Raw genomic sequence first — 880 nt, forward strand, 5'->3', positions numbered from 1 at the left:
TTTGAAGTGATTTCCTAAAGCCTGGTGAAGATGCTGGAGCATGTCAAAGCCAACTGGTTGACTCTTGCACTCTATAAAACTCCCATGTCCTGAAACATTAATCCAAACCCCAAATATGTAAAATAAAAAATCCTAAATAAACCTCGAGTTTCCTCCGTAAGAGCCAGGGGCCCTGTTTGTTTTCTTCTGGGCTCTTAAGAGCTATTTCTGGGCCTTCAGGTCTAGACAGAAGACGACATCTGATCCTGCAGCCCAGCGTCAGTTGGACACATGCACATGTAGCTGACTCCAGAGGAAATTCTTTACAGCTTTCAGTGTCTGTGATACTCGCTCATTTTAAACGCTACAAAGTTCTCATTTTCAGTCGGTGTGTGTGGAAGTGTGTGTTTCTGAATGGCATTCCAAGGGCTTAAGAGGCGTGCACCTGCCGCCGAGATCAATAAAAATACCTTCATTCTTCCCGTAATAAGAGAAACACCCATGCCTGGTTTTAATAATGTGGTAAAATATTTATTTCAAGTTGATGTAAAAAAGGAATGAGTGAACCTGAGTGGTTCAACATCTATAACAAGACTGACCATCAGTTTACTGTACAGTGGCTCAACGAGACAGCCGCTTAGTTACGGATCGTTCTGCATCTTTTGGGTTCAAGTTTCTATTACCTATATTATTAAGCAGTAGGTTGAGGCTGGTGTTGTTCTTTATTTCATAGACAAATCCCATAAAAAGACCAAAACCAACAATACTTTTCCAATTTCCCTACCCTATGTGTGACTCTCTACTCCAAACCCACTGGTGCCTAAGAAGATCCATCCATCCATCCATCGTCAACCGCTTATCCTGCATACAGGGTTGCGGGGGGGGGGGGGGGGGGGGCCAA

This window comes from Micropterus dolomieu, linkage group LG14 (genome assembly GCF_021292245.1).
Source record: "Micropterus dolomieu isolate WLL.071019.BEF.003 ecotype Adirondacks linkage group LG14, ASM2129224v1, whole genome shotgun sequence".
NCBI classification, from domain to species: domain Eukaryota; kingdom Metazoa; phylum Chordata; class Actinopteri; order Centrarchiformes; family Centrarchidae; genus Micropterus; species Micropterus dolomieu.